Source organism: Vigna unguiculata, chromosome 11, assembly GCF_004118075.2.
Source record: "Vigna unguiculata cultivar IT97K-499-35 chromosome 11, ASM411807v1, whole genome shotgun sequence".
Taxonomy (NCBI): domain Eukaryota; kingdom Viridiplantae; phylum Streptophyta; class Magnoliopsida; order Fabales; family Fabaceae; genus Vigna; species Vigna unguiculata.
The window spans coordinates 12,104,943-12,132,468 of NC_040289.1; the positions used below are offsets into that span (position 1 = coordinate 12,104,943).

Consider the following 27,526-nt stretch of genomic DNA (forward strand, 5'->3'; position numbering starts at 1 on the left):
CCGCCTGTCGGTAACCCATTTGCCACCAGGCGCCATACCAGTGAGGTGTAGTGTCTGATTCACGAAAAATGCTGTTTTTCATAATTTTTGTGGAACAAGAACCGCCCGGCACTAGTTTCATGCCGCCAGGCGCCACCGATTTTTCTATTCTGCGCAGTTTTCGTAAAATTGCATTTTCCGCTTCGTTAACCGTCCAATTTAGGTGAAATTTTGGAAGGTGTTTCACAACATGTTGTTCTTCACTACATGATTGGTTGTTTGAATTACCTAATAGTATGATTACTAATGGATGATTAAGTGTGCTCAAGTGCTGGTATGACCTTGATTGATGAATGTATATATATAAATAAAAAGATGTGTGATTGATGAGTATGTTTTTGGCGGTGCTTGCTGATACATGTTGAATAAATGAACCTATATATGTTAGTTTGAATGAATGATGTTATAAGTGTGTGAAAAAGGCCACTATTGATGATATCAGTATGATCGAGTGTTGCATGATCATGACGGGTTTTGGGAAAGTATGGGAACATGATAATCATACTTTAATTGTAATGAAATTGTGAGGGCATGTGAAGTAAGTATATAGCTTTGATTGTGTCTTATGTGGAATATATGAATATGTATGTCGATTTCTGGATGTTTGAGAATTGAATGGTTGAATTCTATGAAATGAATTAGAGTACCTAAAACCAGTAGTGTCACATTGTGGTGTAGAGCATGGCGTTGTAGAGTGAACTGCCAGACGATAGTGGGAAACAGGGATGTCTTATGAGTTGCTGTAAGACCCGGGAAATTAATTAATTAATTAATTAATAAATGCGGGTAGAAGACGCCATTATGACATTAATTGTTGTTTAATGTGACGTGGAAAAGTGCTAGCTCAAATGGTTTAGAGTACTTTGGTTGTGTGAGAGGACTTGTGTTCGAGTCCTAAGTATGTCAATTATGTGTGATTGTTTTGTTATTGATTTTAAGGATATGTGTGGGTATGTGATTAGTATTGTAAACTATTGTTGATTTGTGAATATCATCAAATGTGATTTGGCATAGTGGTTGTGAGATGGCCTTATGAGTGGAAGGTCATGGGTTCAAACCTTGGTAGGCAAATAATAAGTTTTGTTTTTGCTAACTAATAGTGGTTATATGAAGGTGAAGGGGTGAAGAAAAGCCTAGCAAAATGGGCAGCCAAGGGGGCTGGGAATTTATTAAATAAGTAATATTGAAGAGGAAATTTAAAGGCCCAAAACTCGTTTTATTTTTAATACCTATCTTAAAGGCACATATAAAAGCCAAAAATTAGGTAAAGGGAAGGGTTTTGGCATTTCTGGAATTGGCTTGAGAGAGGAGCACGAGTTTGAGAGGGTGAACTGAGTTTTGAGGCGCAAGGGTTGAAGCAAGAAAGGATTTTGAGTCAAGGGGGTCTGCCTTCACAATTGTTGAGCAATCAATCCAGGTTAGGGGAGCTGAATTGCAATTATATGCTTTTGGTCAGATTGTATGCTTGGGATGTTGTTTTGCCATGAATTTTCGAGTTCTTTACGAGGGAAATTAGTAGGGATGGCAACGGGGCGGGGCGGGTACGGGTATCATGATCCCATCCCCATCCCCATAATAAAAATTCATCTCCATCCCCATCCCCAAACCCAACGGGTATACAACTTTTGACCCATCCCCATCCCCACCGGGTAACGGGTATTTTCTTATACCCATACCCATACCCATTTTTTTATTGTTCCATATATCAATTAAATATTTTTTATAAAAAAAATTTAAAAATCACACCAACGGAATCATGATACTATCAAAATATTCAATATTAAAATAACATACTCTTTTTGATTTTCATGATGTCAAATATTAAGAAAAATATTATAATAGTATAAATCTCAAATTAAAGTATCAAATAACAACTAAATAAAATTCAAATAATTATATAAAAGCTAAAAAATTACACATTACTAAAATTTTATAATAACCAAAATATTTATTAATTTTACAAATGATCAGTGGTTTCATTTGCATTCGATCCACCTACACATAGAAAAAAAATGAAAAATTAGATATGATATAATAATTGAAATTGAAAATTTTAATTACTAGAATATAATGTACCTTCTTCATCAGATTCATTATCATAAAGGAGTAAAGATAATTAAATGTGTGACCCAAATTTGAGAATATCCATTTGAACATAACATAACGGAAAAAAAAATGTATAATTAAGATTATGATAAAAGGAAAAGTACCTTAAAGATCTGCTTAAACCTTAAAGAACAAGCCAAACAATTAAAAGAGAGTAAAAAAGTGTATAACCAAAGTAACAAAAAGAAGAGCTACAAAATAAGAGTCAAACATTTTCATGAAAATAAATAAATAAATAAAGATAATCAAATGTGTAACCTAAAAATTGTTTCATAGAATGAAATTGAGGAACACCTATTTGAACATAACCATGTACAGAGAGTAAAAATTATGTAATAAGAAGAAGAAAAATTACCTTCAAAATTAAATCTTGAAAAACAAACCAGACAATTGAGAGAGTAAACAAAGTGTATAACAAAAAACAAAGAGAATGAGAAATATGTTATATATATATATATATATATATATATATATATATTATATTATATTATATTATATTATATTATATAATATTACTATGTATATATATATTATATGTGTGGATATCTTATGTTTATATATATATATATATATATATATAATTATTTATATATATTATAGGGTTAAGTATATTTTTAGTCCCTGAACTTTGACACAAAATTGGAATTCGTCCCTGTCTAGAACTTCGATACATTTTAGTCCCTAAACTTTAGAAATAAATGAATATAGTCCTTTTAGCCTAATTATGTTAACTTTTTTTTACTTGTCGAATGCGTTTTCAGGTTAGTATTGGAGTTGTTTACATTGTTTGACACATTCCTGGTTCAATATCTATTGAGAAATGCGTTCGACACCTGAAGAAAAGTTAACATAATTGAGTTTAAAGGACTATATTCATTCATTTTTAAAGTTTAGGGACTAAAATGTATTGAAATTTCAGACAGGGACGAATTCCAATTTTGAGTCAAAGTTCAGGGACTAAAAACATACTTAACCCTATATTATATTATATTATATATTATATTATTATTACTATGTATATATATTATATGTGTGGATATCTTATGTTTATATATATATATATATATATATATATATATATATATATATATATTTATTTTAAGTATATATTATATTATATTATATAATAATATAAATATAATAATATATATTATATTATTATATATATATATTATATGTATATGCGTAGATATTTTATGCTTATATATATATATATATATATATATATATATATAATATATATATATATATTTCTTTTAAATTTTTATAAATTTGTTTATAAAAGATCTCACTAGTTAAATGATTAATTTGTTTTATACGTATATATTATATATATTATATTATATTATTATGTATATATATTATATGTATATTATATTATATTATATTATATTATATTACATGTATATGTGTAAATATATATATATATATATATATAAGTATATTTTATTTATATGTATATATACTATATTATATTATATTATATTTTATGTGTAAATATATTATTTATTTATATATATTTTTTAGATTATTTAATAAATTATAAATAGTTTAGTAATTTAAGCGGGGACGGGTATTTGGGCGGGTATATATATATCCCTATCCCCATCCCCATCCCCAGTTGAAAATTTCGGGTATTACCCATACCCATACCCATACCCAGTCAAAGCGGGGATTCCCCGTCAAAACGGGGACGGGTTCGGGTGATACCCACGGGCACGGGTTTATTTGCCATCTCTAGAAATTAGGGGATGTGTATTTGGCACTGTTGGATTGGGAATTTCATGTGAATTGGTGCTTATGATGACTATTTTGTGTTGTGTATGTTTTTATGGTATGAAATGTGGGAATGGGAGTCTGTATGGCAATTGTACCTTGCATTTTGTGAGTGTAATGTTGACAATTGAATTGGTGGGTTTTGGGAGCGTTTTTGGGTCGCTGATGAAGTGCTTGGGTGCGTAAAACAGTGCAGAACCTGCATTTCTCGTTCTGGCGGGTGGGACTCGCCTAGGCGAGACATGCAGGGACTCATGTTCTCACCTCGCTTGAGGTTCTCGCTCAGGCGATTAGCTTTGGTTTTAAGCGACTCATACACTCGCTCAAGCGAGTGGGGTTCGCCTAAGCGAGATAGCGAGGGAGTGGAGCGTGTTGAGCGCGATTCCTCGTCCAGGCGAGGGGTTTATTGATTTTGAGCGAATCAGGGTGTCGCCCAGGCGAGATGACCTCGCCTAAGCAAGATGTCTTGGTCGTGTATGGTGTTTTGCTTGTGTTTTAGCCCAGGCGAGATGGGCATGGGTGTTTGGGCGAACGTGTGGCTCGCCCAAGCGAGAGGATCTCGCCTAAGCGAGATGATGTGTTTTGGTTGATGAGTTAAACTCGCTCAGGCGAGGTGGACTAGCCTAAGCGAGATTGAGGGTCTAGCTTGGGCGAGGTGTCCCTAGCCTAAGCGAGTTTATGCGATTTACTATGTTTCTATGTGCTTGTGAGTGTGTTTGGTTGTTATGCCATACTTAGATTGTATATGCGTGTGTTGTGATGGGTGGGCTTGAAGGACTAAGTCCATTAGGGGTTTGGGATGTGCTCGGTGGTTGGACACATGATGGGCATGGAACTGGTTGAGTTCCCGTCGGCTACTAATGGGCAAGGAGTCCTTAGTATGGTGATTACATGTGTCGGGCGCACGATGGGCAAGGAACTGTGATGTTCCCGTCAGCTACTATTGGGCGAGGAGTCCATAGTATGGTGATTGCGTGCGTGCCAGGGTCCAAGTGTGAGACTTGGATGTTTATACTACAGGCGAGGAGTCTGTAGGGCAGGACTATGAGCGGGATAAGCTCACAGGGTTGGACCACGAATGAGTCAGTTTCGTGGGAGCACAGGGAAGTCCCAAGACCTAGTTCATGCATATGACTCATGAAGGACTATGGGGTCATGGTTGGGTGATTATGAAATATGAAATTATTTATGTTATTTTGGGTTGGGAAACATATTTATTCTCATGTTTCTTTATATATATTTTGTGCATAGCTCACCTTTTCTGTGTGTGTGTGGCGATAATCGAATAACTTGTTAACCGGGAGCAGATGATGTGACAGGTGGGCCAGGAGATGCTTAGACTCAGAGCGAGGGCTAGCATGGGATATTATGTATATACATATGTATTTTGTTTATTATTTTATCCTTATGAGGATTATGTAAACTTGGCAGGAGCCATTGACTTTTATTTCAGTTTTATGAATTATGGACTCCTGGTTTTATAACTCGTATATTTAAAGTTTTAAATTTCCCGTGTTTTTGGGAAATGAGGTATTACTAAATGCAGTGTAATTATTTTACTTTGATTTAATTTATTAAATTCGTAATACCCTGACGGGATGTTACAGTTGTGGCGCCCGACGGTGATGTGGAACCGTCAGGCGGTTTGTACTGCTATTTTGCCTAGCAGCGCTTAGGCTGCGCTAGGAAATGGTGTAGTGGCAGGGTCCGTTGTGATATGTTTTGCATGACTTGTTGTGTTGGTCCTGGTTTGGGATATGCTTGATGTTGTCATGAGCGGGTAGGTTCATGACTGGTAATGAACACGTGATGATATGAGCAAGGAGGTTTATATCATGTTACTCTCGTGTGGGGATACGAGCGAGGTAGGTTCGTATGTTCCGTGCTCACACTTGAGAGATGCTGCGAGCGGGGAGGTTCGTAGCTAGTGGATCACGTGTGTTGGACTATAGGCGGGGAGGTCTATAGAGTTGGACTACGAGCGGGGAGGTTCGTAGAGTTGGACCACGAGCGGGCAAGTTCGTGGAAGCATTGGAATCCCTAAGACCAGCTTGAGTATGTACCTTGTGTAGCGTAGTGTGCTTTTCTTGTTTTTGTTATCATGCTGTGATGTGAGACTTGGATCAGGGGATGTTGTGCCATGAGCGGGTGGGTTAATGGATGGTGGTAAACACATGATGATATGAGCAGAGAGGTTCATATCCTACTACTCTCGTGTGGGGATACGAGCGAGGTAGGTTCGTATGTTCCGTGCTCACACTTAAGAGATGCTGCGTGCGGCGAGATACGTAGCTAGTGGATCACGTGTGTTGGACTACGGGCGGGTAGGTCCGTAGAGCAGGACTACGAGCGGGGAGGTTCGTAGAGGTAGGACCACGAGCGAGCAAGTTCTTGTGAGCATCATAAACCCTAAATCCGAGACTAACTATTTTTGCGTGTTGTGAAGGTTGAAAAGCCTTGGGGATTAAGGTCTTGGCCAAGAATTAACTAGAATAAAACAGATGGGTGTATCTTGTTTTTTTATTACCTATTATGTTAACTGTTTATGAGCTCACCCTTTCTGTTTGTGTTTGGCGATGATCGTGTAATGCGTTACACGGGAGCAGATGATGTTGCAGGTGGTGCTGGTGAGGCATAGAATCGGAGAGAGGGTTAGCTGGGAAAAAGCTTTTACTGGCGTTTTATCATTATTATTTTTATGAACTTTGTAAACAGTGTTTTACTGATTTATGAATTTGGGTACTATATCGGAGTTTCCTAAATTATGGATTTTTGAGTAACTTTTAATTAATAAATGTTTTAAAATTTCCCGCGTTTTTGGGACGCGATGTATAATAAATGAGGTTTTCATCATCTATTTATTTTTTATTACTTAAATTAGTAATATCCGACCAGGATGTTACATTTGGTATCAGAGCAATGGTTTTCAAATGATTTTTGGGCCTTGGGGAGTGAGCTTGTCGTGTTTTGGTTGCAAAACCTTGTAAGAATGGGTTTGTAGTTTATCAATCATACTATTGATTGCGGACTGCGTAGAGTTGTAAAACTGGAAGCATTAAGAATAGAAAAAAATCTTTGTAAAGTGATGAGGGTTCACACTCATGACTGTATTAGAGATAGTTTCCTTCTTAATTCTAAAGGTTTTGGTGAAAGAGAAGGAAGTTATAGGTAGAGTTTCTCGCCTATACCTTTTCTTGTTATGTTTGCACTTCTGTGGTATGTGTTTGTTATTTGTGATGGCAAAGGAATGCAGATTCAAGGTTAAACTTGACCTGCTTGCCTTGCAGGGGTTAGAGTAGGTCCTTTGAGTTAGTCTTTTGACCGAAGATACGAATATGCAGAAGGTTGTGTATCAGTGTACGAGTGAAATTAAGTTTTAGATTTGTAGGCGAAAAGCACTAGAGGAGTTTAGAAACATCGCGTTAAACTGAGGGCAAGAATAGGTTCTTGGAACGAATACCACAAGTTTTGCGAGAAGAATCAAATTCAAATGTTAGAATAAGGAGAGGTGTTCAATGCATGCTTGTGCAACAAATTTGAGAAGTCAAATTGGTACTACATCCTAACATGGGTCTGAGGTCGGAGTGGAAAGTAGTGAAACTTATGAGGCTAAGGCTAAACCAAGAGAGTAGAGACAAGGAAGTGAGAATCTCAAGCAGAAGGTAAAGTTGAGGTAGAGCTCGAAAGAATAGGTCGATTAGGCAATGTTCTAAGAAGAGGGGAAAACCAACCAATGTAGTAAGAATACTGTATGTTCAAGGTTTTATGTCGGTCAACCTCCATGAGAGGCAGTTAAATCTTCTCACCAATAACCACAATTAAATAAGGAGTAGAATGGATGTCCTAAATAAGGTGGCTCACAAGAGAGAAAGATTTGACTTGGGACATGAGATGAACGATTTCAAGTATCGAAAGAAGAAGTACTTCGTTAAGTTGTTCTTATTGGAATGAGGCAGTTGGTAATGTCATGGCACAAGGGAGGATGCAAGGAAAAGAGAAAAGTCTTGCGTAGTTGAAGGAGTGTCTCTACTAATTGGTATTGAATCGGTTAAAATAATAATTAAAAGGATACAAGGTATAAAAGTGGTGTTTGGGGTATGCGTTTTGGTTTTAATCAAGATCATATACTCCTTGGTATTGTCATTATGAGAATTAGGTTCTGCTTGTTTGCAAGAGGGAGTTGGTAGTGAGATGTTGGTTCACTCTACAATTGCAACTAAGTGCGAAATACTTAGGTTTGGTGATGTCTCGGGATGATCGAAGAATCCATACTCAAGGTTAATTGGAATTGACTCTTTTGTGAGACTGGGACATCAACACAAGAGTGGATAGGTTATTTTCCAATCTCATTTTAGAACGATATGGTACTTAACACGGTGGTGTTCAATGATCCAAAGAGATAAACTAACAACGGTGTATCAATTGTAGATGGATAAAAAAAAGAGGTAAGGGCAGAATGTCGTGTGAACTAGAGTTACTTAGCAAAGACAAGAGAAGAATAGATGTAGAGCATCTCAATGGTGGAAGAGTACTAGACTCGTTTTCAAGTAGATACTAGAATTTCACTTTGGAGTGGTGAAGTTCTTTATTGCATTAGTACCTGAGGAAGAGCTGGTGTGAATAGTTCTAATCGGATGGTTTCGCAAGGAATGGGAAGAAAGAGAAGTACGGGAATAGATATTGAAGACCAGATGGCAAGGACTCAGTGTAAACACTATAATGATTGCAAGTCTTACACTTGTGTTAGAGGACGACAACGTCCAGGTACGTGAGGATCTAATAATGGGAGTTGGATCAGTGAGAATCTTGGATTCTCAAGTCAAGTCACTCAAAGGGAAAGAGATATGTACTGTGAAAGTCCTTTTGGACGAGGCAACCCAAAAGCTGACTTTAAAGATGGAAGACCTCACAAGGCAATCCTATCCGCACTTGTTCCCTAGTAAGCTCAATTTTCGAGGACGAAAATCTTTAAAGGTGGGAGGAATGTAAGACCCGAGAAATTTAAATAATTAATTAAATAATTATTTATTACATGTGAGTAATAGGAGCCTTTAAGGCATTTAATGCGGAGTACTATGATGTGGAAAAGTACTAGCTCAAGTGGTTGAGAGTACTTTGATTATGTGAGAGGACTTGGGTTCAAGTCCTATGTATGCCATTTGTATGTTGTTTTAACTTGTGTATTATTTTAATGTATATTTGAATGTGAGACGTGATAATGTAATCCTAAAGTTTTAGGAATTATTATTAAACATGATTGGTTAAATTGGTTAAGCACTTGACTTGACAATTGAGTGGTTGTGGGTTCAAACCTTGCTAAGAACAAAACTAAATTCCTTTTTGATTAAGTTTCTCTTTATGCATGGTAATGAAGAGCCATAGAAACCCTAGCTGCAAAAGGGGCAACCAAGAAAGGTAGAGAATAGCCATAATTGGCTTTGAATAGCAATTAACCATAGGATTAATATTAATTTTCGTTTTTGGACCATTAACAGTCATTAAGGAGTAATTAAGAGTTAGTGAAATTGGAGAGAGTGAGGGAAAACGGGATTGTAGTTGAGAGTACAGGCAAGGGAGGATTGCATAGGAGTCATTGGCATTTTGGGAGAGGTAGAGTTGAGTTTTGTGTGAAGAAGAAAAAGGAAACTCTTGGACATCATAAGGACAAGGGCTAGAGGACCAATTGGAGCGCGAATTCCAGGTAAGGGGAGCTATTTTGGGTATTTTGTAATGTGTATGAAAGAATGTGCCTTGCCATGTATGATTGCATGGATTTTCCCTTGCTTTTGCACTATTTTTCGTAATTTTTTGGGTTTTCGTCCAGAAACCGCTTGGCGGGCATGAGGATGCCGCCAGGCGACGCATCAGGAGTGACCTAATTACTGGGTTTTGTTATGAACCGCCTGGCGGAAATACATGGCCCGCCTGGCGGTGTGAAGCTGTTCTTGGTTGTTTATGTTATTTGGCACAAGAGTAATCGCTACTTTTGGAAATTTGTTGGTGTGCATTGTATGTGACTATTATGTGTTGTAATCGGAATGGAATTAGAAGTTGTATGAAATAAATTGCAAACCTAAACACTTGAGTTGTGAGTATGGAGTCTAAAATCGAAGGGAATCAGAATTGTAGGGGTTGGAATAAGGTTCGTAGGTGCGGGGAGGATTTCTGGGTTCCTGGTACAGCAGCAACCGCCTGTCGGTAACCCATTGGCCGCCAGGCACCATACCAGTGAGGTGTAGTGTATGATTCACGAAAAACACTATTTTTCGTACTTTTTGTGGAACAAGAACCGCCCGACGCTAGTTTCATGCCGCCAGGCGCCACCGATTTTTCTATTCTGCGTAATTTTCATAAAATTGCATTTCCCGCTTCGTTAACCGTCCAATTTAGGTGAAATTTTGGAAGGTGTTTCACAACATGTTGTTCTTCACTACATGATTGGTTGTTTGAATTCCCTAATAGTATGATTACTAATGGATGATTAAGTGTGCTCAAGTGCTGGTATGACCTTGATTGGTGAATGTATATATATAAATATAAAGATGTGTGATTGATGAATATGTTTTTGGCGGTGCTTGCTATACATGTTGAATAAATGAACCTATATATGTTAGTTCGAATGAATGATGTTATAAGTGTGTGAAAAAGGCCACTATTGATGATATCACTATGATCGAGTGTTGCATGATCATGACGGGTTTTGGGAAAGTGTGGGAACATGATAATCATACTTTAATTGAATGGAATTGTGAGGGCATGTGAAGTAAGTATATAGCTTTGATTGTGTCTTATGTGGAATATATGAATATGTATGTCGATTTCTGGATGTTTGAGAATTGAATGGTTGAATTCTATGAAATGAATTAGAGTACCTAAAACCAGTAGTGTCACATTGTGGTGTAGAGCATAGCGCTGTAGAGTGAACCGCCAGACGATAGTAGGAAATAGGGATGTCTTGTGAGTTGTGGCGCCCGACGGTGATGTGGAACCGCCAGGCGGTTTGTCCTGCTATTTTGCCTAGCAGCGCTTAGGCTGCGCTAGGAAATGGTGTAGTGACAGGGTGCGTTGTGATATGTTTTGCATGACTTGTTGTGTTGGTCCTAGTTTGGGATATGCTTGATGTTTTCATGAGCGGGTAGGTTCATGACTGGTGATGAACACGTGATGATATGAGCAAGGAGGTTCATATCATGTTACTCTCGTGTGGGGATACGAGCGAGGTAGGTTCGTATGTTTCGTGCTCACACTTCAGAGATGCTGCGAGCGGGGAGGTTCGTAGCTAGTGGATCACGTGTGTTGGACTATAGGCGGGGAGGTCTATAGAGTTGGACTACGAGCGGGGAGGTTCGTAGAGTTGGACCACGAACGGGCAAGTTCGTGGAAGCATTGGAATCCCTAAGACCAGCTTGAGTATGTACCTTGTGTAGCGTAGTGTGCTTCTCTTGTTTTTGTTATTATGCTGGGATGTGAGACTTGGATCAGGGGATGTTGTGCCATGAGCGGGTGGGTTCATGGATGGTGGTGAACACGTGATGATATGAGCGGAGAGGTTCATATCCTATTACTCTCGTGTGGGGATACGAGCGAGGTAGGTTCGTATGTTCCGTGCTCACACTTGAGAGATGCTGCGTGCCGGGAGGTACGTAGTTGGTGGATCACGTATGTTGGATTACGGACGGGTAGGTCAATAGAGCAGGACTACGAGTGGGGAGGTTCATAGAGCAGGACTACGAGCGAGGAGGTTCGTAGAGGTAGGACCACGAGCGGGCAAGTTCGTGTGAGGATCATAAACCCTAAATCCAAGACTAACTATTTTTGTGTGTTGTGAAGGTTGAAAAGCCTTGGGGATTAAGGTCTTTGCCAAGAATTAACTAGAATAAAATAGATGGGTTTATCTTGTTTTTTTATTACCTCTTATGTTAACTGTTTATGAGCTCACCCTTTTTGCTTGTGTTTGGCGATGATCGTGTAATGCGTTACACGGGAGCAGATGATGTTGCAGGTGGTGTTGGTGAGGCATAGAATCGGAGAGAGGATTAGCTGAGAAAAAGCTTTTACTGGCGTTTTATCATTATTATTTTTATGAACTTTGTAAACAGTGTTTCATAAATTATGGATTTATGAGTAACTTTCAATTAATAAATGTTTTAAAATTTCTCCCATTTTTGGGAAGCGATGTATAATAAATGAGGTTTTCATCATCTATTTATTTTTTATTACTTAAATTAGTAATATCCGACCAGGATGTTACAGTACTACTCTCGCCCAAACACGCTTAACTGCGGAGTTCTGATAGGATCTGGTGCATTACTGCTGGTATGATTGCACCTGTGAAGTATTGCACGATCAATGTGCATATGGCTTTCGCATTGGGCCTAAGTTTGAACACTTGGCGCGGCGCGGGGGCACGGGGACGTGAGGTGGGTTGTTTTGGTCTGAAGAGATTCTAGTAGTAGTCAGTTGGAATCATTTAGGTGATAACTTTTAGGATTTGATTGCAAAAAAAGAACAGTGATGAAAAGAACGTAGGTAAAGAAAATAACGTAAAAAAGGGGTGCAACTCGAGGACTTCCCAGGAGGTCACCCATTCTAGTACTACTCTCGCCCAAGCACGCTTAACTACGGAGTTCTGATGGGATCTGGTGCATTAGTGCTGGTATGATCGCACCTGTGAAGTATTGCACGATCAATGTACATATGGGTTTCGCATGGGGCCTAAGTTTGAACACTTGGCGCGGTGCGGGGGTACGGGACGTGAGGTGGGTTGTTTTGGTAGTAGTCAGTTGGAATCATTTAGGTGATAATTTAGGATTTGATTGCAAAAAAAAAAACATTGATGAAAAGAACGTAGCAAAAGAAAATAACGTCAAAAAGAGGTGCAACATGAGGACTTCTCAGAAGGTCACCCATCGTAGTAAAACTCTCGCCTAAGCACACTTAACTGCAGAGTTCTAATGGGATCCAGAGCATTAACGCTAGTATGAATGCACCTGTGAAGTATTGCACGATCAATGTACATATAGGTTTGGCATTGGGCTTAAGTTTGAACACATGGCGCGATGAGGGGGCACAAGGACATGAAGTGGGTTGTTTTGTTCTGATGAAATTTGGGTAATAGTCATTTGGAGTCATTTAGATGCTAATTTAGGATTTGATTGCAAAAAACAATGATGAAAAGAACGTAGGAAAAGAAAATAACGTAAAGAAGAGGTGCAACACGAGGACTTCCCAGGAAGTCACACATCCTAGTACTATTCTCGCCCAAGCATTCTTAACTGTAGAGTTCTGATGGGATCTGGAGCTATAGTGCTGGTATGATCGCACATGTGATATATTGTACGATCAATGTACATTTGGGTTTCACATTACGCCTAAGTTTGAACACTTGGCGCGACGCGGGGGTACATGGACGTGATGTGCGTTGTTTTGGTCTAAGGATATTTTGGTAGTAGTCATTTGGAGTCATTTAGGTGGTAATTTAGGATTTGATTGGAAAAACCTGTGATGAAAAGAACGCAGGAAAAGAAAATAAGGTAAAAAAGACATGCAAAACGAGGACTTCCTAAGAGGTCACCCATCCTAGAACTACTATTGCCCTAGCACGCTTAGCTGCGAAGTTCTAATGCGATTTATTGTGTTGGTGTTGGTATGATCGGACCTATGAAGTGTTGCACGATCTCTGTACGTCTGTGTTTCGAATAAGGCCTAAGTTTGAACGCTTGGAGCGACGCGGGGGCACATGGACGTGATGTGGGTTATTTTGCTCTAAAGAAATTTCGGTAGTAGTTTGTTGGAGTCATTTAAATGGTAATTTAGGATTTGATTGCAAAAACCTGTGATGAAAAGAACGTAGGAAAAGAAAATAACATCAAAAAGAGGTGCAACACGAGGACTTCTTAGGAGGCCACCCATCATAGTACTACTCAAGGCCAAGCACACCTAACTGTGGAGTTCTGATGGGATCCGATGCATTAGTGCTAGTACGATTGCACCTGTGAAGTATTGCACGATCAATGTATATATGGATTTCGCATTAGGCATAAGTTTGAACTCTTAGCGCGACGTGGGGGCACATGATCGTGATGTGAGTTATTTTCCTCTAAAGAAATTTCGATAGTAGTCAGTTGGAGTCATTTAAATGGTAATTTAGGATTTGATTGCAAAAAACTGTGATGAAAAGAACGTAGGAAAAGAAAATAACATCAAAAAGAGGTGCAACATGAGGACTTCCCAGGAGGTCACCCATCCTAGTATTACTCAAGCCCAAACACACTTAAATGTGGAGTTCTGATGGGATCAGGTGCATTAATGCTAGTATGATTGCACCTGTGAAGTATTGCACGATCAAAATACATATGGGTTTGGCATTGGTCTTACGTTTGAACATTTGGAGTGGCATGATGGCACAAGGACGTGAAGTGGTTTGTTTTGTTCTAAAGAAATTTTTGTAATAATCAGTTGGAGTCATTTATATAGTAATTTAGGATTTGATTGCAAAAAACAATGATGAAAAGAACGTAGGAAAAGAAAATAACGTAAAAAAGATGTGCAACACGAGAACTTCCCAAGAGGTCACACATCCTAGTACTACTTTTGCCCAAGCATGCTTAACTTCGGAGTTCTGATGGGTTCCGGTGCATTTGTGCTAGTCTGAATGCACCTTTGAAGTATTGTACGATCAATGTATATATGGGTTTCGCATTAGGCCTAACTTTGAACTCTTGGCGCGACGTGGGGGAACATGAACGTGATGTGGGTTATTTTGCTCTAAAGAAATTTCGGTAGTAGTTAGTTGGAGTCATTTAAATGGTAATTTAGGATTTGATTGCAAAAACCTGTGATCAAAAGAACGTAGGAAAAGAAAATAACATCAAAAAGAGGTGCAACACGAGGACTTCTCAGGAGGCCACCCATCCTAGTACTACTCAAGGCCAAGCACATTTAATTGTGGTGTTTTTATGGGATCCGGTGCATTAGTGCTAGTATGATTGCACCTGTGAAGTATTGCACGATCAATATACATATGGGTTTGGCATTGGTCTTAAGTTTGAACATTTGGCGTGGCCTGATGGCACAGGGACGTGAAGTGGTTTGTTTTGTTCTAAAGAAATTTTTGTAACAGTCAGTTGGAGTCATTTATATGGTAATTTAAGATTTGATTGCAAAAAACAATGATGAAAAGAACGTAGGAAAAGAAATAACGTAAAAAGAGGTACAACACGAGAACTTCGCAAGAAGTCACACATCCTAGTACTACTTTGGCCCAAGCATGCTTAACTACGGACTTCTGATGGGTTCCGATGAATTATTGCTAGTTTGAATGCACTTTTGAAGTATTGTACAATCAATGTATATATGGGTTTCGCATTAGGCATAACTTTGAACTCTTGGCGCGACGTGGGGGCACGTGATCGTGATGTGGGTCATTTTGCTCTAAAGAAATTTCGGTAGTAGTCAGTTGGAGTCATTTAAATGGTAATTTAGGATTTGATTGCAAAAACCTGTGATGAAAAGAACGTAGAAAAAGAAAATAACATCAAAAAGAGGTGCAACATGAGGACTTCTCAGGAGGCCACCCATCCTAGTACTACTCAAGGCCAAGCACACTTAACTATGGAGTTCTGATGGGATCTGATGTATTAGTGCTAGTATGATTGCACCTGTGAAGTATTGCCAATCAATATACATATGGGTTTGGCATTGGTCTTAAGTTTGAACATTTGGCGTGGCGTGATGGCACAGGGACGTGAAGTGGTTTGTTTTGTTCTAAAGAAATTTTCGTAATAGTCAGTTGGAGTCATTTATATGGTAATTTAGGATTTGATTGCAAAAAACAATAATGAAAAGAACGTAGGAAAATAAAATAACATAAAAAAAGATGTGCAACACGAGAACTTCCCAAGAGGTCACACATCCTAGAACTACATTTGCCCAAGCATGCTTAACTTCGGAGTTCTGATGGGTTCCGGTGCATTTGTGCTAGTCTGAATGCACCTTCAAAGTATTATACGATCAATGTATATATGGGTTTCACATTAGGCCTAAATTTGAACTTTTGGCGCGGCACGGGGGCACATGGACGTGTTGTAGGTAATTTTGCTCTGAAGAAATTTCGGTATTGTTAGTTGGAGTCACTTAAGTGGTAATTAAGGATTTGATTGCAAAAAACAGTAATGAAAAGAACGTAGTAAAAGAAAATAACATCAAAAAGATGTGCAACACGAGGACTTCCCAATAGGCCACCCATCCTAGTACTAATCTAGCCCAAGCACACTTAATCGTGGAGTTCTGATGGGATCCAGGGCATTAGTGCTAGTAATTGCACCTGTGAAGTATTGCACGATCAATGTACATATGGATTAGGCATTGGGCTTCAGTTTGAACACTTGGCGCGGCACGGGGGCACAGGGACATGAAGTAGGTTGTTTTGTTCTAAAGAAATTTTGGTAATAGTCAGTTGTAGTCCTTTATATGGTACTTTAGGGTTTGATTGTAAAAAACAATGATAAAAAGAACGTAGGAAAAGAAAATAACGTAAAAAAAAAAGGTGCAACACGAGGACTTCCTAAGAGGTCACACATTCTGGTACTATTCTCGCCCGAGCATGCTTAACTACGGTGTTCTAATGGGATCTAGTGCAATAGTGGTAGTATGATCGCACATGTGAAGTATTGCATTATCAAGGTACATATGGGTTTCACATTAGGCCTAAGTTTGAACACTTGGCAGGCTCAGGGGCACATGTACATGAAGTGGGTTGGTTTGGTCTGAAAAAATTTCGGTAGTAGTCAGTTGGAGTGATTTAGGTGGTAATTTAGGATTTGATTGCAAAAAATAATGATGAAAAGAACGTACAAAAAGAAAATAACGTAAAAAATAGTTGCAACACAAGGACTTCCAGAAGGTCACCCATCCTAGTACTACAATCGCCCAAGCATGCTTAGATGCGAAGTTCTTATGGGATCTGGTGCATTAGTGCTGGTATGATCGCACATGTGAAGTATTGTACAATCAATGTACATATTGGTTTCACATTAGGCCTAAGTTTGAACACTTGGCGTGGCGCGGGGGCACAGGGACATGAAGTGGGTTGTTTTGGTCTGAAGAAATTTTGGTAGTAGTCAGTTGGAGTCATTTTGGTACTAATTTAGGATTTGATTGCAAAAATTAGTGACGAAAAGAATGTAGGAAAAGAAAATAGCGTAATAGAAAAGTGCAACACCAGTACTTTCAGGAGGTCACCCATCCTAGTACTACTCTCACCCAAGTACACTTTACTGCGAAGTTCTAATGGGATCTAGTGCATTAGTGCTAATATGAGTGCAATTGTGAAGTATTGCAGGATCAATGTACATATGGGTTTGGCATTGGGACTAAGATTGAACACTTGGCGCGCTATGGTGGCATAGGGACGTGAAGAGGGTTGTTTTGTTCTGAAGAAATTTTGGTACTAGTCAGTTGGAGTCATTGGTATTGTAATTGTAATTTAGGATTTCATTACAAAGAACAGATATGAATATAATGTAGGAAAAGAAAATAATTTTAAAAAGATGTGCAACACGAGGACTTCCCAAGAGGTCACCTATTGTAGTACAACTCTTGCACAAGCACACTTAACTACGGAGTTCAATAGGTTCTGGTGCATTAGTGCTAGTATGATCGCACCTGTGAAGTATTGTACGATCAATGTACATATGAGTTTTGCATTAGGCTTGTGTTTGAACATTTTTCGCGGCGCGGGGGCACACGAACGTGATGTGGGTTTTTTTGGTCTGAAGAAATTTTGGTAGTTGTCAGTTATAGTAATTTAGGTGGTAATTTAGGATTTGATTTCAAAAAACATTGATGAAAAGAATGTAGGAAGAGGAAATAATGTAAAAATGAGGTGCAACATGAGGACTTTTCAGGAGCTCAACCATCCTAGTACAACTCTCGCCCAAGCACATTTAATCGCGTAGTTCTGATGGGATCCGGTGCATTAGTGCTAGTATGATTGCACATGTGAAGTATTGCACGATCAATGTACATATGGGTTGCATTGGGCCTAAGTTTTAACACTTGGCGTGGTGTTGTGGCATAGGGACATGAAGTGGGTTGTTTTGTTCTGAAGAATCTTCGGTAATAATCTATGGGAGTTATTTAGATGGTAATTTAGGATTTGATTGCAAAAAAAAAGTGATGAAAAGGACGTAGGAAAGAAAAATAACGTAAAAAAACTGGTTCAACAAGAGGACTTTCGAGGAGGTCACCAATCCTTGTACTACTCTCTCCCAAGCATGCACGATTTGATTCCAAAAAACAGTTATGAAAAGAACGTAGGAAAAGAAAATAACGTAAAAAAAGGTACAACACGAGGTCACCCATCTTACTACTACTCTCGCCCAAGCACGCTTAACTGTTGCATTGTAATGGGATTCGGTGCATTAGTGCTTCTATTATCGCACCTGTGAAGTGTTACAGGATCAATGTTCATATGAGTTTCGCATTGGGCCTAAGTTTGAACACTTGGCGTGGCGCGGGGACATAGGGACGTGAAATGGAATGTTTTGGTCAAAAGAAATTTTAGTAATTGTCAATTGGAGTCATTTAGGTTGTAATTTAGGTAGAGTTTTACAGTCTTTGCATTATAAAGCATATTGTTTATGTAGTTGTTTCGTTTTACTTATTTATTGTTGAAAGTATGTTCTTTATGAGGGTTGTTGTTGTTTTTATGTGTGATTTTGTGTTTGTTTGTTTTTAATGGTGAGTGGGTTGTTGTCCTGTTTCTTTGTGGTCAATGGGTTGTGGTCCCCTTTTAAAAGAGTTTGTGTTTAACTTTTTTGGGGTATAGGTTGTAAAATATGTTATATTCGTGGGCATTGTTAGTGCATAGAGTAACTTACATTTTTTTTATAGGTTGGGATGTGTGATGAGAGTTTTGAGGTGGTGGTCCACCATGGGGATACTTTGAAATGAAGGAAACACTTAATTATAGTAATGGGGAAACGAGCACGTTGTCTTATGACCAAGATATGTGGAGTTTTTGGAGATAATGGGAATACTTAGGGAAATGGGTTATGTAAACATTAAGGAGTTATGGTATAAATTTTGTAAGTCGGCTGTTTTGGAGAACAATTTACAGAGGTTGTGTGATGACAATGGTGCAATGCACATGGTTGATATTGCTAGAAGGAATGGGCAGGTGCATATGTTTGTGGTTCACTCAATTTGTGAAGCTGAAATTGTGGATAATCTTTTGGAATATTTCCCCTAAGAGCCAATTGCACCAGTAACCACTTAAAATGTTGAGGTCCAGGGTGAGGTGGATGGTCATAGTGGTTGTGGTGATGGAGATTACCTTCATGAGGTTGACATACAACAAGATAATTATGGAGGAGAAGGGGTACAAGGTGATTGTCACATGGAATCTGAATTCCTGGATGACGTTGATAGTCATCATAACATTACGATGGATATTGAGTGTGAGGTTGGGGTTCAGGCATAGGCTTAAACTGAAGTTCATGCTGAAATTAGGGTCTAGAATGAGGCCAGGGTTGAGCCACAAACTTAACTTATGGATGAAATTGGGGTCCAGAATGAGGCTAAGGTTCAGGCACAAACTAAAGTTGTGGATGAAATTGGGGTCCAGGATGAGACTGAGGTTCAAGTAGAAAATGAACTTGTGGATGAAGTTGTGGTTGAAGAAAATGCTGAGGTTGAAGTAGAAGGTGGTGTCTAAACTCACCCACCATTACACGTAAATACTACACCTGAGGTTAAAGGTGTTGTCCAAAATGAGGTTGATGTTCATGCAGCTACTGCACCTGAGGGAGAAATTAGGATTGAGGATGAAGGAACTGAAGGTGAAACTAATTATGATCATATTGTGAGTGAGGAAGAACTACATGATTTAAGTGTTCATTATGAGGACAATTTGAGCAAAAGTAATGGGGGAGAAGAGGTTGAGGACGAAGGGTTGGAATTTGATGACAGTGTTCATGTAGATATGCATGATAGGGGTTTATCTGATGATGGGTGGGAATCAGATTAGATGGAAAATGATGATTCAAATAGTGATTAGTCATTAGGCAGCAGCAGCAAATGTAAGGCAAACTTTGGGACCTTTAAAATGCCGAAAAGCATGGCCCAATACGAGTGGGAAGTTGGAATATATTTTCAAGATAAAGAGACATTTGTATAAGCAATAAGGATATATGGAGTGCAATCTGGAAGAAGGCTAAAATTTTAAAAAAATGATAAACGTAGATGTAGAGTCATTTGTTTGGGTGCGAAAGGAAAATGTACTTGGTTTTCCTATTGTGCTTATGTGGCTGCAACAAACATATGGCAGTTGAGGAGAATTAATGACAAACAAAAGTGCAGCAGATGATTCAATGTAAAAATGTTGAATGCTAAGTGGTTAAGCAATAGGTTGGAAAACACATTGAAAGACAATCCAAGACTGAAGGCAATTGATATTCGCAATAAAGTAACTAGGAAGTAGGATATTTATGTCACAAAGTCCATGGCTCATAGAGCAAAAACATTGGTTGTTGAGCAAGTGGATGGGTCCTTTATAGAACAATTTAAACGAATATATGACTACACACATGAGATTCTTCAATCAAATTCGGGTTCTATAGCGAAGGTGAAGGTGGAAGGAAATGAAAGGGAAAGATATTTCGCCAGGTTCTATATGTGTCTCAAAACATGCAAAGATAGTATGATTTCATGCCACCCTTTTATTGGATTGGATGGTTATTTTCTGAAACACAAGTGTGGGGGTGAACTTTTAACTATTGTTGGAAGGGATGCCAACGACCAGATGTTACCAATTGCATGTGATATTGTTGAAGTGGAGAATAAAGACACATGGACATGGTTTTTGGAGTTGTTAATTGATGATCTTGGAGGACCAGATATTTGTCCATCCTACATGTTCATGTCAGACCAGCAAAAGGTATGTCTATTACTTATGCACACTGTTGTTATTAGTAAATTTAATTGTGAATTATGAACACCCAAACTTTTCTGGTGCACTGCAACATATAAGGTGCACTGGTGCTAAGTCAATTTAATTTTCTGGTGCAGGGTTTGTTGCGTGCTATTTAATCTCTCTTGCCTATGGTTGACCAAAGGTTTTGTATAAGGCATTTATATGCAAACTTTAGGAAGAAATTCCCGGGAAAGAATCTGAAAGCTTTAATGTGGGAAACAACTCATAGCACTTATCCACAACATTGGGAGAAAGTCATGAGGAAAATTAAAGAAGTTAACATTGATGCTTTCAAACATTTGTTAGCAATACCCCTAAGGTAAATGTATTCAACTTTGATTGTTTTCTATTTTAATTTTGTGAACTATTTCTTGAACCATTTCTGATTTCTATGTGCCACTTAAATAGGTATTGGTCAAAATCAAGGTTCATCCCCAGACCTTTGTGTGACACAATCGTCAATAACATGAGCGAGGCATTCAATAATGTAACTGTAGAAGCAAGGAGTAAGCCCATAGTGTCCATGATGGAGGAAATACGTCTTTATATGATGCAAAGATGGTATGAAAATAGATCAAAGGCTAAATCATTCAAAAACTCAATTTTCCCAAGAATTAAGACCAAATTGAAAAACGAGACAGCCAATTCCATAAATTGGATTCCCAGGTACTTCAACAATATTGCCAACTAATTCTGATTTACAGTATTATCTGGGTTGTCATTTATACTTATATTAAATTATCATTTAATGTTACAGCTGGTCAACAAATCGGATATTTGAGGTTAGGCACAAATCAAGTACTAGGGAGAAATTTGTGGTGAACATAGACAACAAACATTGCACCTGCAGGAAGTGAAGTATCATAGGGATACCTTGTTGTCATGAAGTGGCTGCAATGAAGTTTCTGAACTTGAGTGAAGATTTTATCCCTCATTGGTTTACAATCTCAACCTACGAAGAGATCTATAATTCAATCATATACCCTTGCAATGGTCAGCATTTGTGGATAGAAACAAAATTTCCAGATGTATTGCCCCCTCCTAAGCGAATTCTACCTGGAAGACCCAAAAAGAAAATAGGACTTGAAGCTTGGGAGAAGAACAAGAATGAGAAGCAGATTACAAAACATGGCTTGGCTAAAAAGTGTGGCATATGTAAAGAAGTAGTCCACAATCGAAAAAGTTGTCCTCAACAACCTCAGTCTGCACCACTAGCACAAATAACTTAGCCAACTAATCTGGGATCAGACCAGCCACCACCACAAACAAGCCAAGGACCAGAATCATCACAGCAATCACCTGAACCATCACAAACTCAGCCACATGAACCATCACAACATCCAACAGCAACACCAACTCAAGCACCTCAACCCTCACAACAGCCAATTGAATCATCACAACCACCACCACGACAAACTCAGGCAGCTCACACATCACAACATCCAACACTAGCAGAATCAAATCAACCACCTACACAACAAATATCATACTAGGCAACAACACTAACAGTTGAAGGAAGTCAACCATGCAACCCTTCAATTCCTTGTCCAACCAGAATTATACCTAATAGAAGGCAGAAACTCCAGCACAAGAGAGGACATGTGTGGAAGCCATGAATCTTATTTATGCTTTTTTTTATGCTACACCTTTGAATATTGGGGCTATGATGTATTTTGCAGCTTTTATATTTCTAATTTCATATTTTATATTTTAACTTTTACCTTTTGAGTTAGAACATCCATAACAATATTCTATGAAATTGGATGTATTTTGTGATGTAAACATCAAGTACAATGGTTTGATTATATAATATTGTGTTATGGCTCTCAAAATTTCTATTTATGAATGTTTGTAATGGATGTATTGGACAACACACAAAGATTTCTTTAATGCCAACTTTTCATTAATTTACTAACATTAAAGGATACACCAATTCAACCTTGCAAGTACATATTTCAAGTCACAAAAATACAATATTCAACCTCACCCAATATAGATTAAATCACATACTTCTCATCAATCGTGACACCACAATGATATTAACTAGAACCAAAAAACACCTATCCCTATTAAAATGTTAACAAACTTTCTGGATCTGTTAAGTTCTTTCTCCAGGATATATATCTTCCTTCTTTGCCTCATAATAGTGTCATCCCTATCGTCACCACCATCTTCGGAGCACCATTTGAAGTAATTACAACCAATGAAGGTTTCACTTTCGATCTGTTATTCAAAATAATCATAAAAATAAATAACCTTCATGTTAGTTGGAAACACCTATTCATGAACGAATCACAAAAAAATGGGTGATAGATCTAACCTTGTAATTAGAGCAGCCCAAAAATTGCCTCCCACCATTTTTAGTAGTTCGAGTTGTTCTTAACATAGCAACATGTCCACAGGTGCAAGTTGGTGCTCCATCGTGATAGGAAAAGCCACTACCATGAGAGGAAAACCCACCACTGTGACTGGATAAGTTGGGATTTTGCATACCCCATGAATTACAAGAGCAAGAAGAAGAAGAGTGCCCCTTCGACATCATTCACAATCAACAAACACCAAATATGGAAGAACTCTAGCACAAACAAGAACAACTATGAAATTAGGGCAAATGACCAATTTTCACTCCATATAGATATTTCGTTGCCACCTCATCACAGTAGATTCATGCCCAACTATTAAAAAACGTGCCACGTTTCTACTCCAAAGTGACACGGGTTCACTATTCTGATGTCGTTTAACCAAAACTAACGGGAGGGACCAAATTAAAATGCTTTACCAAACTGGAGGACTAAATTGAACCCCAAAAAAATTAGGGGACCAAAATGAACAAAACAAAATAATTAGAGGACCAAAAGATTAATTAAGCCTAATTATTTATTTTCAAATTCATTATCTTACGTGTAATTTTATTATTACAATTGTATACTAAATTTTATTTACTTTATAATATAATAATTTAAAGTAATTGTCATGAATCTTTTTTATGATCATCTAACATATATTGAAGTTCAAAAGATGAAAGATTTTTACTAAATTTCAATTATTATTAATTTAATCTTTGTTCTTTGTGTGATTCTGATAAAGTGATGTATTATAATTTTTATTAGTGTACAAAAATGAGATTTTATTAGAATTTAAAAAGTTGAAGTAAACATACATTTAAAATACTTTTTAATTTAAATATTTGTCTTCATTTTATATTTTTAAAAAATATTTTTAAATTTCATCAACTATGTAACACTAATATCTGCAATTAAATATTTTGACTCTCACGAAATTTTATTTGGTATTTTAATTTGAAATATATACAATTAAAATTTATTTCTAAATATTTGATAATATTATGTTTCATTTAACATACTTTTTTATTATTTTATAAAAATTAATTAATTGGTATTGAAATAATAAGAAAGTGGGTATGAATATGATTACGAGTATATACCAATTATCCAATTGAGAAGGGATAAGATATAAATTTGAAACCCTTTGTTCTTGGGTATGAGAATGAAAACGATTTTTTTCTTTTTGCGTTCATATCTCCTATCTTATTTTGTATGTAGTATTGTTTTAAAAAAATAATTTTACCAATTTTATCTTTTAAATAATTTTATTTTTTAAAATTTAATGACTTTTTAAAATTAGAATAACTATTTATAATAATAAACTACTTACGAAATAAATAAAAAAACTATGAGTAATAAAATTGTAAAATTCAATTATATTTTATTTTAAAAAAGGACTTAATTACTTGGATTATACCTATTTGGGTTCGAAAATTTCAAAATGGTACCCACTTTGAACTTTGTCTCAATTTATTACACAATTTTGATTATTGCATCAATGTAGTACCCTCCGTTAAGTGTTCACAAACGGCGTTAACTACCTTGCCACGTGTCAGCCTCTGGATTTTTTAATTTTTTTTTAATTTTTAATTTTTTGAAAAATAAAAATTTGCCACGTGTCAAATCCTTGATGCGACACGGGGCAAGGTATCGCCACGTGACAAGGTATCTGGCAAGTGTCATTGTCTTCCTTTCAACTTAGTCCCCACATGTGTCTATTTGTTTCAATTTTTTTACAAAATAGAGAAATATTGTATCTCCCTTAAAACCAAATTTATTATTTATATATATGTTATATTTATATTTGTTATTAAAAATGACTTACAAATATGTTATTCATGACTTTTACCATTAACTTTAATATAAATTTCAATACTTAATTTTATAACTCATTTTTAGTAACAAATATCAATATAACATTTATATAAATAATAAATTTTGGTCTTAAAAGAGATACAATATTTCTCCATTTAAAAAACAATATTTGAATAAAATTCAAACAAATAAATTGGGTACTAAATTGAAACAAATAAACATATATGGGTACTAAATTGAAACAAATAGACATATATGGGGACTAGGTTGAAATGAAGACAATGACACTTGGCAAGTACCTTGCCACGTGACGATACCTTGCCATGTGTCACTAACAATGCCACGTGTCACATCAAAGATTTGACACGTGGTAAAAAAAATTTTAAAAAAATTACAAAAAATTAAAAATTAAAAAATCCAGAGGCTGACACGTGGCAAGGTAGTTAACGGAGTTTGTGAAGACTTAACGGAGGGTACTATATTGGTACAATAATCAAAATTGGATACTAAATTGAGACAGTTCAAAGTGGGTACCATTTTGAAATTTTCGAACTAAAATGGGTATAATCCGAGTAATTAAGCCTTAAAAAAATAAACAGATTCATGTATCACTTGTACTTTTACTTATAATATGATATAACATGAAATATAATAGAAACAATGAAATAAATTATATACATTATTTTTTATTAACCCAAAAATGAAATAAATAAAGTGTGTAAAATTGCCGATTAAAATTAAAAATGTGAACTCTTAAATATAAAAACTAAATTGAGGAAATGAAGTTTAGAAAAAATGCAACTGAGTCTATTTTTAATTATCAATATTTAAAAGTTCAAAAGAAAAAGAAAGTTTAATTATGTTTAAGGTGCTTTGGTAAATTCGGGATTTTTGAAATGGATCTGTGATCAATCTTTATAGTTGATTAAGTATTTAATAAATTTAAAACTTTTAATTGTATCCTTGCACGGTTAACTTTTTATGTGAAGTCAGTGATGTAACGATTAATGAGCTAATATGGTTATTATCTTGTCAATCATATGTAGTTTCATTATTTTATTATTTCAAAATTTTATAAATTATGATTTTATAATTTTATAATTTTTTAAATTTTTTTATTTTTTCATTTTATAATTTTAAAATTTTATAATCTTAAAATTTTATGATTTTATAGGATGATGAGTATTGTCTAATTTCATCACCATGCATAATATATATTTGTACAAATTAAATTCGAATTAAATTTTGTACGCTCAACTTTTTGTTAAAATCGAAATTTTTAGCGATGTCAAAATGAGTTTCAACTCGTGAGCCAATCCGACTCACCACGGGTTCGAGCTGGGTTGGGTTGAGAAAATTTTGTTGACATGCGTAGCTTGGATGGTGTGTTACTTAAAGATTTGATGAAATTTGTTGAAGTAACTTGAAGCCATTGCTTTGGAATCATGCCTACATTTAGGAAGTTATGGAGATTTGATGTTGCTCGAGTTGATCAAGCCTTATATGCATGCCCTCTATATGGATCAATCATGGCGAAAAAATTATAATTCTCTTTGTAGACAATTGAGCATTCATTAGATGTATAGGGTCTTTATTGTTTTTTAAATCTGTTGAAATATTTTTCAACAGGTTAAAATGTGTCTTTTAATCTGTTGAATGAATTTTTAACAAATTAAAAGGTTAGTTGTAGTAATCTTAAATTGTGACTTATTCAATAAGTTCATTTATTTTTTATCGACTGGTTTCACTTAAGTTAAGTGAAATCAAGCAATTGATTTGAATATCAACCTGTTAAATTTCGTAACAGTTTGACTATACGAGCTGTATTTTTCAAAAGAGAGGTAAGAAGACCATTTTTTGGCGTGAAATCATTTTGGAAACTTGGGAATTCTCTCCCTTTCGTGATCATACATATTGCAAAAACTGGTGAAGATTGATTTTGGATCAATTCTTGGAGCATTTTGCTTGGTGTTTGAAGCTTGGAGAAGGTGTTTGTGGTAGGCAGGGTTGTGCTACCACTGAGGTTTGATCTTTCTCAAGCTTTCTGTGTGTGCCTGGTGGTTTTCCAGGTCTGCAAGAGGTGTCTTATTGTGCTGGTGTGATTTTTGTGTGATTCAAGAGTCTTTTGTATGTGTTTTTGCATATTTTGAAAGTATAGGGGTGTAAACTTTGTAAATCTTTTGAAATAGTGCAAAGTCAGGCTCGAGTTGCATTGACAAACTGGATGTAGCTCAGGTTTGAGTGAACCAGTATAAAAATCTTGTGCATTACTTTTTTCTCTAACCCTTCTCTCTTGCATTATCATTTAAAGTTTAAAGAATTGTGATCTAAACCATCTTTTTGACATTCTTGAGTGTTTTGGCATTATCTACAACTTTGATCATGTTTATATAACTCATTGGAACCTGTCTTGACTAATCTTTTACATTGATCTTGCTTTAAATCACAAATCTTCATTTTTTGTATTTTT

The 27,526-nt window shown here is 36.6% G+C and overlaps 2 non-coding genes and 13 pseudogenes across 2 annotated transcripts; all 15 read right to left on the minus strand.

Moving 5' to 3' along the window:
* Positions 1–12,472: 12,472 nt before the first annotated feature.
* Positions 12,473–12,591, minus strand: LOC114170811. Its single transcript, XR_003601190.1, has one exon. It is a non-coding gene; the product is annotated as a 5S ribosomal RNA (ribosomal RNA).
* Positions 12,592–12,794: 203 nt separating this feature from the next.
* LOC114170845 lies at positions 12,795–12,913 on the minus strand (annotated as a pseudogene).
* Positions 12,914–13,128: 215 nt separating this feature from the next.
* On the minus strand, positions 13,129–13,247 carry LOC114170836. Its single transcript, XR_003601216.1, has one exon. It is a non-coding gene; the product is annotated as a 5S ribosomal RNA (ribosomal RNA).
* A 549-nt stretch (positions 13,248–13,796) lies between these two features.
* On the minus strand, positions 13,797–13,915 carry LOC114170848 (annotated as a pseudogene).
* A 215-nt stretch (positions 13,916–14,130) lies between these two features.
* On the minus strand, positions 14,131–14,249 carry LOC114170849 (annotated as a pseudogene).
* Positions 14,250–14,464: 215 nt separating this feature from the next.
* Positions 14,465–14,583, minus strand: LOC114170844 (annotated as a pseudogene).
* Positions 14,584–14,798: 215 nt separating this feature from the next.
* LOC114170851 lies at positions 14,799–14,917 on the minus strand (annotated as a pseudogene).
* A 547-nt stretch (positions 14,918–15,464) lies between these two features.
* LOC114170846 lies at positions 15,465–15,583 on the minus strand (annotated as a pseudogene).
* Positions 15,584–15,798: 215 nt separating this feature from the next.
* On the minus strand, positions 15,799–15,917 carry LOC114170850 (annotated as a pseudogene).
* Positions 15,918–16,131: 214 nt separating this feature from the next.
* On the minus strand, positions 16,132–16,248 carry LOC114170852 (annotated as a pseudogene).
* Positions 16,249–16,465: 217 nt separating this feature from the next.
* Positions 16,466–16,584, minus strand: LOC114170856 (annotated as a pseudogene).
* Positions 16,585–16,798: 214 nt separating this feature from the next.
* LOC114170855 lies at positions 16,799–16,916 on the minus strand (annotated as a pseudogene).
* A 215-nt stretch (positions 16,917–17,131) lies between these two features.
* On the minus strand, positions 17,132–17,249 carry LOC114170859 (annotated as a pseudogene).
* Positions 17,250–17,470: 221 nt separating this feature from the next.
* On the minus strand, positions 17,471–17,588 carry LOC114170857 (annotated as a pseudogene).
* Positions 17,589–17,803: 215 nt separating this feature from the next.
* On the minus strand, positions 17,804–17,922 carry LOC114170858 (annotated as a pseudogene).
* Positions 17,923–27,526: the final 9,604 nt, after the last annotated feature.